Raw genomic sequence first — 13,836 nt, 5'->3', positions numbered from 1 at the left:
AGATTGAATGAAAGTCAAAAGATTGATGATCTCTATATTCATTTATCTTATCTTTGTCTTGAGAGAAAACAGTAAAACTGTTTAACACAACTTTTCCATTCCTCTATCGGTTTGGGAAATAAGTTGTTTAAAGCTTCCTGGTGTCTTTTTATTACTTCCATCATTAATAATTTTATAGAGTACGTATTTTCATTTTAAATTAGGAACAGAGGTCAAATAAAGTTGTTGTATTTGGTCACCAAATGTTCTGCAGAAAACAAATCCATGAACTTCAGAAAAGATCTTCCATGCAGAACTCAAATGACTCGATCGCCTCTGAAAGCTATGTTAAGATTCAGCTGGTTGGGATATTATTATTGTCTGAACTTTGATCCTCAAGTCAACGTTCATGCAGTTAGCAGGTTTATCAGTAACAAAATACTGACAGTCTGGGATTCTGAGTTTTCTTGGTTTATTTCAAAATAAAACATTTTAGGGATAAAAATGCTGTTTTTTATAACCTCTCATTATGTTCTCAGACGACTGCCAGGCTTTCCAGGAAGCAGCTTATACTTTATATTTGACCACCAAAGAGCAAAGTGGTCACAAAGTATTTTATCGTTGCATATAATTGTGTTCTTTCGGTTATCTAAGATGAAGTAAACATCCCTCTCATCCCTGCTTGAGCTTTCAAAGAATCGCTGAAAAGTTTCCTAAAAAGATGCTTTGATGTTTGTGGGAACCTTGGCAAAGGCAACGTAAGCAGAGATAAACCCGTCCGCGCTCAGAAGACAATGAGCTGGTTAAAAATAGGCTTATGGGATAAAAATGAACTAATTAGTCATAAATTCAAAAGAGTATAATCCAGCACAAATCTAGTGAAATGGGATGGATAAATTATTTTCCTTTAAATGTCAGGAGACGATAGAAATATACTTAGTTCTGTTTATTTCTGCAGCCTCAGCAGACAATTGAAAAGCCTTTATAAAGCCTCAGCTCATATTTAAGAGACTATTTCATATTTAGCCATCAAAGATGCTAATGATCCGAGAAGATCTCAGACTCTTGTCCCAGCTCAGCTTTGTTCTTGTGGTACCAACACAAAGTTAGTCTGCAGAAAAGAAAAGTAAATCTAAAAAGCATTCAGAGCACTGATTGTCTGGAGCTGGAGAAAATGTTTCTTAAAAGGAGCAAAAGAGAAAATGAGGTAAATACACAAAGTCCTGTTTGCAGTAAAACTATAAATATAATTCAGAGAAGTTTTCCATTCAAACTGAAAAAGTTTGAATCATTTTGTGAAAAAGAATGAACAAAATGTTCTCTAGATGAGCAAAGGAAGTAGAAATATACCCAAAGAAGATTTAATTAACTTGGCAAGTCAGAATACAGATGCACACATAAAATCTAATTACCTTTATAATTTTTTGTTCGTAACATGACAAATTGTGTTAATGTTCAAGTAATATGAACGTTTTAGCAAGAAAACAACATTTAACAATCAAATTAAGTCACATTCTTCAACATCTGTCATCTTTTATGGATCTAAATTAAGAATGTTGGATTGTTCGTTGGATTTTTAGTGAAATAAAACCTTAACATTGTCACACTGGAGGCCAATTTCTGTTGTTGGTTAAATATCCTGGTTTCTGTTTTCGTTGCTAGTGCATCAGGTAACACAAATCTTTAGTTTTTTGAAACCATAAATGATCCCTGGATGCACGTTGCGACTCCTGATGATGATTCTGGCATGGAAGCAGGAACAGTTGGAGAAGGAGCAGCTGTCGGAGCGTGTGGGGGCAGCGGAGGGTCTCGGTCTCCAGATGGATGGGCCTTTTGTTCAGAAACGTTTTCTAAAGTCAGAAATGTTCCAAACACACAGAAGTTGGAAATAAACAAACTGAAATCCTCCTGCTGTTTATGACGATAAGAGAACGTCTTTGAAGATGACTGAGGCACTTTTTACGTTCGTCTTTAAATAAGTTGAAGGAGATTAACTGAGAATCCTATTTTGTTCACGAATTGTGGAGATGAGGCAGAATTTGATGGTTTAGTCGTCGCTCAGTCTGTAAAAATCAAAACTACGCGGAGAAATCATTTCGACAGCATCAAGGGGAAATGGGAAATGTTTATGTGAACAAATACAGTAATCAGGCAGAAAGTTTTTGGCTGAAACTCAGAGCCTTAGACACCATAAAACTAAATAGATCAGCTGACTCCCGTCCACACTGAAGGTCATGACCCAAAGATACGACAGCATGTCAGGGCCAGTGTGGAGAAAAAAACAATACATTTCCACCAAAAAAATGAAATTAAACTAAAAAATGTTCCAGAAAAAAAAAAACTCGACATTTGAAACTCCAAGAAATGTCTAATCTGTGTTTGCACTGGCTGTGAGATCCAGTCAGAAACACTAACAGAACCAGATATTCACACCACAGTCGAGCCATTTTCCTCATATTATCCATTTCTGCTCAAACTACAATTATAACACCAAGCCTTTCTGTGAAGTTATTATTCAGATTACAAAGCGTACTTGCCTTGCCTCAGCCGTAAAGATCAGTCAGTGAACACGATTAATAGTTGAAGCAGAATTATGGATGTGAGATTCAGGAGAACATGCAGAAACTGATAACCGGAACTCGCTGTGCATCTGTCTTCACTTTGTCCACATTAAGATGAAGAAAGACCAAAGGGAGGGCTGGTTATCCACTTCTGGTTATCCCCAGATCATTTTGACAATATCCTTAAATTGAAATATTGAATCAGAATCTTGTTGGAGACGTGTTGAATCTTTTTAAACATTATAAATCTTTAATAAAACACTGTTGACAGAGTCCAAAGTGTTTTATTATCATTTTATTGAAACTGTATCAAACGTTAAAGAAAATATGAAGTCATTCTTTAAAAATCATACAATGTGATTTATTAGATTCTGTCAGACAGACCTGTCCATTGTTTACAGGTGAGAAAACCTGAATCTGCTGTGTATCAAATACTTATTTGCCCCACTAAGTGGAGTTATGGTGGGTTATATTCTCCATATATTCAGAGCGCCAGGCGCTTTGACTGCCACCATGTGACAGATGAACATAAAAATGTTCTCTAACATAACAATTAAAGTCAAGGAAACTGCAGAATAGTCAAATCCAGATTGTTCATTAAAGCAGCAGGTCATATGTTTCCATTTTACATCCTTCTCGTCGTCCGCTGTTAAAGCCATCGGCTCACTGTGTTCTCCAAGGAATAAACTCCACCCTCGTCACTTTAACACTTCTACCTGGGTCGTCCGCCAGCCGGCTGTTAGGAAGCAGACCCATTAACTGCTCATAAGCTCTCAGCAGAACCCAGCTCCACTAAACCAGACGTCCCTGTAATGGGCATTAAGGGCCACTAAAGTTTTAACAGGTGGAGTCCAGTCCGAAGGTTTCAAATCCCAACACGGAAACAGAAGAAAGGAGTTTCATCTCCAGAGAATCTTAATGTACTACCACAAACACCACTGACAATGTCAATTTAATGAATTGCAAAAACATTCTTCATCCCTAAACTTATTGATCTTTTGCTAAGCACAAACGAGGTTTTCTGTCCCCCCTGCTTACAGCGCTGCATTGCCCTCCATTCGTTGCAGAACACCCGCAGTACCTCATTCTAAAACCAGCAATCACGGTTTGAAACCCCCTCATCATGTGAAACTACCACCTGCCTGCTCCACCTACAGTTGCAGTGCAACACTCTCTGCTTTAGTGTTTCTGAATAAAAGACGAGCCTCCCTCTGCCTCTGTGCACCTTCAGCATTCAGACCAGCCAAAAAAACAAACACAAATCTTCCCTTTGGAGAGCGAGCTCTCCTCCCTCCTGTCTCTGAAGCCTTCCCAGCTTCACTTCCACCATTCTGCAGGGTGGTGGCCTCAGCCACCCACCTCTCCATTATCACCTCATTAGTGGGTTTCAAACTGGCCCACCCCCTATTTTGGCTCCAACCTCAATCAGCCCATTAATCACAGCAGAGCAGAGAATCCTTCCGTCCTCTGAAAGCTCGCTGTGTACTCTGCCGGTCCCCGCTGTGCGTGCATGCGTACGTGTGTGTGTGTGTGTGAGCGTGTGTGTGCTGGTGCATACAAATGATCCGGTTACATCCCGCCATCTGTTGACTCCTGACAGTAATGCTCCTGCAACGACATGCATCATGTTCATGATGTTCCCTGGCTCTCTGTTCATCCTTATCTAGAAGTTATTGCTGTGAAAACACCGAGGAGGATGCCATTTTATTTTCTGAACAGGAATTCATTTCAGCACAACTGTTTTTTTAACTGAAGCCCTCCTTCTGCAGCAGCAGTCTGTGCAGATAAAGTTTGCAGAGACAGAAAACTTGCAGGAATAAATATGCGAGGGAAAGTTTCCTGTGTGTCCTGTACAACCACTGGAAACCCTCAGACATAAAAATATAGAATAAATTAGTCTTCCAGTAAAACTCATTGTTTCTATTCGCAATAAAGTTTTCAAGTTTCTTTCATTATTAGACACTTAAATTAATCTGACATACCTCACATGTTTTCACAGTGCACTTTAATGAAAATGGAAGTGTACCATCAAAACATGTCATTTAAGTGTTGAATAACAAGAAACTAAGAATAAATTAATCCATTATCCCATCAGGCCAATTTCACAATCAAAATGTTAGAAAAATCTGATATTCATGGGTGGGTAAAAAAAAAGAAAAGATTAAATTATACTTTGTTTATTATTATTTCCACTGGTACCCGGTAAGTTTATGTTCCTATAAATATAAAGTAATTTTCAAATGTACAAACGTGAGTAATTCAGAACTTGTATAAAATAAAATGATAATTACTGGGAAAGACAGGAGAGCATCTCATTCATGTTTGTGTTACAAGCCAGAAAACAGCTGCTAGATTAAACTCCACCTATCTAGAAAACAACAAATGATAATATGGTTTAATAAATTCATGAATCTCATCATTTCCAAGAGCTTTTCTACTGTGACAACTGTCAAAGTTTGTGTGTGTGTTGATTTCAACATAAACACGGCCATTCTGTGAAGTCCTCAGAGGTTTGTTAGAGAATAATCATGAAGACCAAAAACATCCAGCAGAAAGGTCCAGAAAGGTCCATAAGGTTCTTTAACAAAATCCAGAACTTCCAACATCTCAGATTCTGTTCAGTCTTCTGTTCATGTGGAGGATGGAGGAACTGCAGACCTACAAAGACTCAGACGTCGACCTCCAACAGGGTTCAGCCTACGAACAGCAAACCTGTTAACCAGGCACTTCACAAGCATAGCTTTATGGAAGAGTGGAGAGAACAGGATCAGGTAGAATGAATGGTTCTCCTTGGATTAGGCCGAAAAAAGCAAAACTATTTGACTTGAATGAAAAAACTAAGTGTAGCTCATCACAGCATTCAGGCTTTGTGTCTGATGTGCAGTAAGGACAAGGAAAGGTTGATGTCCATCCATAACCCAGCAGCACAATCACAACCCTCAGTATCAGGTTTTAACCAAAAAGATGCCTTTGAGTTTGAAATTTGCTGCTCTGACATTTAGGGAGACTGGTCAGTAATGGTCAGCAGTGGAGCACAGAGAGTCGGGTCAACATGTTGTTAGCACCACTGAACACCAATCAGCAGCTGATCTACGGGTCACATCAGCCTCAGCAGCATCAGAGAGCAGCTGCCTTTTATTCCTCTGCTCTCAGAACTAAAGACTTTGGAATATTACCATTTTGCCAGGAGGGGAAAAGCAAAGAAATCTCAAGGATAAAACAGTGAATCCTCCAAGCGTTACATCCTTACTGTAATTCTTACAACTCCAACAGCGTGCTGCAAATGGAAACTATAGAGTTAGGTTTCAGTGTGGGTAGAAAATGAAAAGGAAGAGTGGGAGTTACAATAAATTACAATTGTCCCTGAGGGAGGGATGACTGCAGTAATCAGAGGTTCTCAACCAGAGGTCCCAGCCCTCTGAGGGAGACGACGGAAATTCACATGCGGTGCAACCGTTCCTGCAACCGATCCATGCAGAGATTTTAACAATTAGATTTACATATGCACAAGGAAAAATCTCTGAACATTAAACCATGAAGCTCTGCATTTGGAAATGAGTTTTATGACATTTATGGAAACATAAACAATGTTTGTTTCTTGATACAAGACACAGACTGAGCAAACTGTCCACAGTGACGAGCATGTTCAGAGTCAATGTAAGGATACTGGTGGTGGCAGCATCATGCTGTGGGGCTGCATCAGAGCCGGTTTTAATGGCATATTCCAGAAAGTGAAAAGAAGAAGGAGGATGGACTTCACATGTCCAAGGCTGAAACTTGGACATGTGTTTCAACAAAACAATGATCCTGAACACGTCCAACACGCTTTCAAAGTCTATAAAGTTGGGACTTTCCTTCCCTGATTATTGGTCTTAAAGAAAGCTTGACTGATCTGTGCTAAGAAACAAGACAGTGTAAATTAACATTTCTGCCAAGGAAAGTCTTTGGATGTAGAGACAGAAGTTTGCTTAAGGGCACGAAATTCACTTAAAATGGATTTACATCACCTGAGGTACAAATTCTCCAAATTGTTTAAAATATATATTTGAAAGCAGGATATTAATTAAATTCATGCTCACCAATGATTAAAACTATTCATAGAGAGAAAAGTCTCATATTTGATGTGCCTGGTTTCCTCATAAGCCTTTATGTAGACCGACTTCCTGGTGGCGGTCTCTCCACATCCGTACTGTTCAGGGACGACCAGGTTCAACAGTAAAATGTAGAAGACAGACAAGTGAGGGCAAGTTTCAAATCAGCAACGTTTCACTTCAGGGTCCATGAAAAGTCTCAGCCTAACATGATCCACCAACTGAGCTCTGACTGCAGCTCAGAGCTCCAAAAAGAGCCGGGACTCCAAACAGCCGGACCACAGAGCGCAGGAAGAACCTGGAGCGTCTGACCGATGGTGTTTTGACATCATGCAGTTGACCCGGTGTGTGTTCTGTGTTTATCTGGGGAAAACATCGCAGCTCTGAGGAAAACACACGAGTCTGCAAGAGAGACTGGTGTTCTGCTGAAACCTTAAGCTTTGGTACTTTAACAAGCAACAACGACCTGCAACACGACCGCATGGAAACAGACCTCTGATGGATGAGACTCTTCCTCACTGGACACAAAGTGTTTCTGGATCATTTGGCCCAACAAGCTAATGGCTTAGCAGCGAGAGGAAGTGTAAATCTGAGCTGATGCAGGTGTTTGGATCAGAACCCAGAAACATTAACGGAGAAGACTTCAGCCAACGAAACAAGAGGCAGAGGATCCACCGTGTTGCTCCCTGGAAGAATGACTCAAACACACTATGTAGGTCAGGTAATTGCAGCTGTAATCTCCATCTTGCGCAACAAAATATTAATATCCGTCCCATTAGTCTCAAAGGTGGCCCAGAGGCATTTACCATCTCCAACAGGTCAGACTCATTAGAATCTCAAGAAACGCAGCATTACGTCAACAGGACACCCAGCGCAGGTTTTCTGGAGACGTTTGCTGACATTATGCACACGCAGCCTAAAAGTCAAACACACTCGTAATATATTTGAAACCATCAGAGGACTGGCACATAATCTGTTTTGGCTCTGAAATGCAAAAAAGGCCACATAAATGCAATTTGGGGGAAATTTGTGTGACATAAATAATGAGTAAGCTCTGGCTCCAGGCCTGTTTGGCCCTGAAGAGCCAACTGCGCAAATTAATTCCTCCTGCTATAATGATGTTGTAAACAAAATCTGAATCAGTTTGAATCAGCTTAGATGCCAAGAGCTGCAAGTTTTTAAGTAATTTCCCATCAGTCACACTGAATCAGAGACTTACCGGCCCCTGTGCATGTAGAAACACACCAACACGCTGCAAAGGGATACGAGGAGGGAAAAAGTTCAGTTAGTTAAAAAAAACAAATAAAAAGTTTGTGTCGGGCTTTGGATGTAAAGGTGTGGACCGAGGACCCTCTGTGGCCCTCAGAATGACATTTTATGGAAACGATGTGACCTGTAGAAAGAATAAACTGATAAATCTAAAATAATGTTTTGGAGATTTTCACTGATTTAAGGTGTTTCTAACTGAGTGCAGACAAACTAAAGTCATTTTAAAGTGGAAGATGTTAGAGTCAGTGAAAAGTGTCCGAAGCTTCACGTTTCTCTTTACCTTTAGACACAGCAGGAGTACAAACTTCCAGTGACTTTTCCTGGAAGGCAGACTGGAGAGAACCCAGTCATTAAATTCTTACGGGTTTGGACTAATTACAGAAAGCATCTCTGAAAACAGAGACGCCTAGATCATGTTCTCAAACCTGAGATGAGAAAATTAGTTCCAGAACAAAAACCCAGGATGTAATTAACCAGATTCTAAAATCTTACACCACATTTCAAATAAAGGAGAGAAGAGAAAGTGTTTAGTTATTTAAATCTTTGTTTTTAAGTTTAGACACCGTTATAGTCTTACAGCCCAAACTCAGCTGTTCCCTTGACCCATATTCTGGGTAGAACTTTTTGTTTAAAGGGATATTTCTGATTATCTTTGAGGAGTGACTCTATGACGTGATCTTGAACCCTGACCTGAGGGACAGGGTGGAAGGGATCAGTATCATTTCCAGAATGTCAGATGTAACACAGATGTGTAGTTCTCCAAACCAGTGTTTGCTCCAAAATCACAAAAAAATAATAAACTCATTCAACCAGCTGTTCAGGAACTAAACAGTCTGAGGTCAGACATCACCTCCAGACTGTTCCAGGAGGCAGAAACCTCCACCAGCAGGGAGCGATCATCAGTGTTACCAGCTGATAATCCTGCACCAGTTCATCTGTTTGTTTTTGTGGATATCCTCCATCTTATCAAACCTCCAGTCAGTTGAGGCTGTTCTGATGGAGGTTTCTTCCTGTTAAAGGGGAGTTTTTCCTCTCCACTGTCACTGTGTGCATGCTCAGTATGAGGAATTGCTGCAAAGTCAATGACAATATAAAACACTTACTTTTATTAAATGAAAGTATGAATACCTACAAGGTGTCCAAGTCGAAAGCAAGAAGTACTTCATATATTTTCCTGGTTTACTCACTTTGGGTTATTAATGTGAAGAACCACTGACTGATGATTTAGACCTTTGAGCAGAAAAATAAAAATTTGAAAGAAAACTCGTTCACCTCCTAACCTTCCTATTAATCTCTGCTTTAAGTTTGCGGCAGCTTCTTTTCTCTCAAAGCTCATTTCACTGAAGAAGTTTCTCGAGGGAGTTGAACTTTTGTACATGAACCACTTTTGAGTCAAATGAGGGTCAAAAGTTCAGATTTGAGATTCACAAAAGCCTAAAGAGCTAAGAAGTGGTGTTTTAAACATTAGAGGGGGGAGCAGCTTCTGGCTGTAAACAGACTCAGAGAATGAGAAGTCAGCTCCGTCTACATCACAAATTATTCCAGATGAAGTCGAAACCCATAATCATGTCGTACTGAACTTCTCCTTTTCAGGTCAAACTCACATAAAGGAATAAAAAGAATCCCTGTGAATGTTTGGTTTACTTTCAGATCGTCTGTTTCTCTTTGCATCCATGATGTCAGGCTGGATGCAGGTCAGTCTGGCTCGTTAATCATCTCTCCTCCCCGACATGCATCACTCCATCCACCCATTCCCTCTTCTCTCCTCCATACATCTCCAGGCCTTCGTCTGTCATTCCAGAGAGCAAAATAAATCACCTCTTACATCATGACAGCTCAACACCTACACTGTGATTTGCTCCTTGGATCAATGGCTTCATTGAAATTAGTAAGAAGATATAAGTTTCACATTTATCTGCCTCCACAGTTGAAAGGTTTCATTTGCATGCAGGTCTGTGTATGTTTTAGAGCAAGAGGAGGTTGTGATGGAGGGATACATGAATGGGTGAACGGATGAAGAGAGCCTTCTAAAACCAAACAAATAAATAAATAAAAAGAAAAGGCAGCTGCTCAGTGGATAATCTTTCAGCTTCTAACCACAGAGGATTGGAGGGTTAGAGGTGCCTGCCAGTCATCCTGCAGAGTCCCCACTGAGGTAACCCGGGTTATGGGTTTCACGAGGAGGGGGAGGCGAGTTACTGGAGGAAGTTCAGAGAGTCTGCTTTCAGAGAGGATTGCATCCTCTGAAAAAAAAAATATCTCTTTTTCTGAACTGAAACACAAAAAACAAAAAGCACATCAGGCTCTTCCAACTGCAAGGACAAAGAAGGCGAGGGAGACGCCTCCGATTCCAAAGGAGCGACTCGGATAACTGCAGCACTTGAAGCTTTTAGTGTCCACTCAAGGAAAATGTCACATGTCCAAATAAATCGCCTGTTTTATGTGTCTGCACTGATCAGAGCTTAAATGTGCCCGAGCAGCAAAGAAAGATGATATTCGCGGCGGCGTCTCTCCAGGTTTCCAGTTTTCATGTTTCCTGTGCATCTGTTCACCATAAAGCTGTGAGCAAAACCTCATGAGCAGCAATAGAAAACTATTAAAACCAGTTTGAGTTATTCAAGCACCCAGATCACCAAACAGCAGGGTCTTCATGACAAGTGATGCTAATTAGACTCACAGCTACCCGATTTGTTGTGAGTGCAGACAAGCCGGTGGACAAACACCATAAGTGTCGGTCAGAGCATGAATTACATGTTGCTTAGGGATGCAGACGAACACAGAGGGCAGAAAGCTGCGTATCTGGCCGATAAATTCAGGAAACAGCCGTTAACCTCTGAAGAAGGTTGTCCAGTAAGGAAGAAAATGTACATTTACAAATGGCTACAAGAACAGACTACATGAGGACAAAATACTAAAAGTTATTTATAATTTTGGGTTTGAAGCGTTTTAGCAACACTAGGCAGTTAGGGAATGGAAATGAGTAACACTGGTAGGAATAAAAGCTTCTGGAACCGTACATTTAAGGACTTTTCTGTTTTTAAGACAATGACAAACAAGCAATGGCTGTTTAAAACATTTTGACTAAATTCCAAAGTCTTTGAGCATTAACAGAATCAATAAAATAAACTCAATGAGATTAACTTTAGACTGCTGGTAGATGCAATCTTGAAACTAATAACCTGTAATTGATTTAGCATCTAATTGACAGCAGCACATAATATTTGTATTTAATCACAATTTGATTTAATCCCAGTCTTGCAGCCCTGGATCAGTTAGCTTCTGTTAGGGACAACGCTGAGATGTATTTTAAAGCAGATATCTGAGGCCGCTGACTCTGAATGTTCACATTAATATAAAAACAGGTGAAAAACAGAAGCAGAGAAAAGCAGGATGAAAGCTGAAGATGAAAAAATAATGACTTTGCTCACTGCAGCTCCATTTCTACAGCAGGTGTCAGCCGCAGGAGATCAGACGTTTCAGGCTTAATCTCTCTTCAACAATCAGACTCAAATCCTCTTGCATTAAATGAGGAACACAGGATGAATATTAAAAAAGTGTCTCAAATATGACTACCATGTTTAGCTTTGGTGGGTCTGCCTCACCTGGGGGGGGGGGCACCACCGATCCAGGTTCTCACATGTTGCGGTTTCCTAAAAGTGGCTTTTTCAACCCTGGACTGTTTCTCATCTGAGGATTTTCAAACTGGGGCACAGAGTACTGATCGATTTGAAGAGCTGCTAAACTGAGTTCATTTTATGGATTTGCACTAATCGTGGTGAAAGTGGTCCAGTTCCCTTTTAACTGCTTTTGTCAGCGATGGTAACCTGAGGCAACCGCATCATTTCCTGTGTGTTTCTGTGAGTCTGCTAATTTACCCGTTTACCCCGACATAAACCAGGATTAGGACTTAAAATGACCCAGATTAACAGATGCCGACCACTTCTGATTCAGTATAAAGATCTGAACCCTTAATACCAGTGATTCAGCAACAGACCATCTCCATGTTGCAAATATTTCTTCCCATTTCAGCCCATCAGACCAGTTCTCTCCAAGTCAGTAATAAACTGCTAAACATGCAGGCAAGTGAAACTGAGCTCAGCTTCCCCCAAAATGTATGTAAAAAGGATCAAAATGGCTAAACAATGGTTGGAAAGATTACTCTGCACTACTGCTGATAAAAATAAGAAGAAACAAAGATCTTGGCATAAAGATAAGAAAATATGGATTTTATTTGTTTTTACCTTAAAAGACATTAAGATTAATTTCTCCACAGGATTATTGTTGTGGCAGAAGTTTTACATTTGGATAAAACGGTAAATTACATTTGGATCAGACAAAACATAGATTTGGTAGCTCAAGTATCTAAAGATGACAAGTAGCTATAAATGACTTGTTTTATGTGAACATCAAAACAAAATGAGTTGATTTTAAAAAGAGTTTTGCTGTCCACGATTAAACTGGATATCAGTTCAAAGGAAAATCGTTTGCAAGCATTTCTGCTGCATAAGCAGATATTTAACCTCAGATTTCAGATCCAAGTTCAGTTCTTACCAATCAGCAGAAACGTGTCAAATACTGAATTACTTTCAATTCTATGGAAAAAAAAACAAAAAACAAACAAACAAACTTCACTTTCAGCCTGGTTCTGCATCTCTCTGGTTCTGCCTTCATCACAAAGCCGTTCTTCTTAATCTAGAAAGGAACTGTGTCTTAATATAAAAGTAGTTGTCAACAAGCAAGTAAAGCAAATATTGCAGTTTAGAAAAAAGCAGATGGACACATGCAGCTCGCCCTGGGATGACCAAGTTTCATTCTTAGCTGTTGTCCAACATCTCAGCTTCTGGACAGATGGATTTTTTCATTTAGTGGACATCCAGCAGCATGAATAGCAGGTAAGATTTATCACAGTGTCTGCATCTAAAGTCAGTCAAAACAGTCAACTTTTCACCATCTTTACTACAGATTTCCACTGGGAGAAGATAATTCTGCACAATCAGAAAAAAGGAGCATCAGCTACAATCAAGACATTTCTGCTGCAAGTCCACATAAAGTCACAGCATTTGAAATTAGCAGCATTTATCCAAACTACAGTTCATTTCCCCCCAAACATCCAAAACTGAGCAACAACAGCAGAAAGCTCAGTAATTTGGTTTGCTGCAGGAAAATAACTGAGTTATTTCTCCTTCTTCAGCAAACGCAGCCCTTCAAATGGATTTTTAATAAAATAGGATTCAATTATAGACGGCCTTTTAGCCTGTGTGACACATCTTACATAAAAGCAAATGTTGTTCCACAGTTGCTTGGTAGGGGTCGGCTCACCCCCACCAGCAGGTGAGACCACAAAAACAGAGCAATAATAATAAAAAAACACTCACAGAAGTGAAGGAGCTGCAGGAAATCCAGAATTTCAAGGATGAACCCAAAAGTACTGCTGGATTCAATAGGAACAAACGTCTGGAACCAAACCAGTGGAGAAAGAAAACCTGGCAGGAAATAATGACTGAAGGAGCCGTGAGCAGCAGGAGCCACAGACAATCAGCAACCAAAGACCAGGTGTGTTACACAAATTATGAGGAAGGAAAATTTAAGCAAACAGAAATGCACCTTAAGTTGGTTTTCCAACCAGCAATAAAACTCAGAAGAAGAAGAAGCAAAAAAAAAAGACAGAAAACCAATTTAGAGGAACCAAAAAATGACAAGATTTACTTCAATAGAACAGAGACGAAAAATAATACAAAGGTAATTATTTCAATAAAATTAGAAGCGACCCGGCTGAAACAAAAGGTCACTGAAAAAACAAACTGAACTTCTCTTTCATGTCGGGCCTGAGCAGTGAGATGTGCAGTAGGTGTCTAATGAAGCAGCAGCCAGCAGGTCAAGGCACCAACACGGAGGACACCTCATGCTTGTTAGAGACGCCAGACACCACGAGACAC

General features: G+C 40.0%; 1 long non-coding RNA gene across 1 annotated transcript; it reads right to left on the bottom strand.

Moving 5' to 3' along the window:
* Positions 1 to 1,320: 1,320 nt before the first annotated feature.
* On the bottom strand, positions 1,321 to 13,422 carry LOC106945889 (uncharacterized). The gene is made up of 2 exons (XR_001424650.1): positions 13,276 to 13,422; positions 1,321 to 2,722 (listed from the first exon to the last, which is right to left on the bottom strand). It is a non-coding gene; the product is annotated as an uncharacterized LOC106945889 (long non-coding RNA).
* Between the last annotated feature and the right edge of the window lie 414 nt (positions 13,423 to 13,836).

The sequence above is a fragment of the Poecilia latipinna genome, unplaced genomic scaffold, assembly GCF_001443285.1.
Source record: "Poecilia latipinna isolate Pla-1442-1.1 unplaced genomic scaffold, P_latipinna-1.0 Scaffold166, whole genome shotgun sequence".
NCBI lineage: Eukaryota > Metazoa > Chordata > Actinopteri > Cyprinodontiformes > Poeciliidae > Poecilia > Poecilia latipinna.
This window is presented reverse-complemented; position numbering and strand designations above follow the sequence as displayed.